Source organism: Diaphorina citri, unplaced genomic scaffold, assembly GCF_000475195.1.
Source record: "Diaphorina citri unplaced genomic scaffold, Diaci psyllid genome assembly version 1.1 scaffold32023, whole genome shotgun sequence".
In the NCBI taxonomy this organism is placed as follows: Eukaryota; Metazoa; Arthropoda; class Insecta; order Hemiptera; family Psyllidae; genus Diaphorina; species Diaphorina citri.
The window spans coordinates 1-653 of record NW_007409359.1 but is presented as its reverse complement, the minus strand read 5'-3'; the positions used below and the strand labels follow the sequence as shown (position 1 = coordinate 653).

At 33.7% G+C, this 653-nt stretch overlaps 1 long non-coding RNA gene across 1 annotated transcript; it reads left to right on the top strand.

Moving 5' to 3' along the window:
* The first annotated feature begins 6 nt into the window (after positions 1–6).
* LOC113473450 lies at positions 7–648 on the top strand. Its single transcript, XR_003395420.1, has 2 exons — positions 7–209; positions 615–648. It is a non-coding gene; the product is annotated as an uncharacterized LOC113473450 (long non-coding RNA).
* The last annotated feature ends 5 nt before the right edge of the window (positions 649–653 follow it).

The window sequence follows — 653 nt, the reverse complement described above, 5'->3', positions numbered from 1 at the left end:
TTTCCCCCAAAAAAAAAAAAAAAAAAAAAAAAAAAAAAAGTTGTACGTTCGAAGATACAAGTTTACAAGTACAAGAGTTCAAGAAATCAAAAATCAAGCAAAAACTGTAAAACCGAGGTAAAAAGGTAGCCTTTTTGGCACTTCAGTACACACAAAGATCTCGAGATAATCCTAACAAATCAATTGGAACTTGAATTGATCACAGAAAAGTAAGTAACTTTGTGCAATGTTATGGTCACCTTCATGATCCACTGAGAGGGGCGACTGATTAGGTAAGTAAAAAATCATACGGATTTCCAAGGGTTGACAAAGAACTTTACACTCCCAATCTTGTACTCTACCTATAAAGCCAAGGTGCTCATTATCTCAAGGGTCTCAAGACTAGATGTATTACATACGAACAAAATACCTAGAAGTAGTGTCCGAGTTTCAAGTGTACATAAGATATTGTATAGGATTGAGACAAAAGATATAACCTACATGTAAAACTTTGATAGCATTGTCTTTTATTTATAGCTGAAGCACTAATGAGGCAGCTGATAAAATATTTTTCTTTTACATAGGTGTGAGGCTCGAGACTAATATTATAGGTAATTAATATCCATGTGTTTCAGGTCCCAAAGGTAATGATCATAATCTAAGCTGCACTAAAT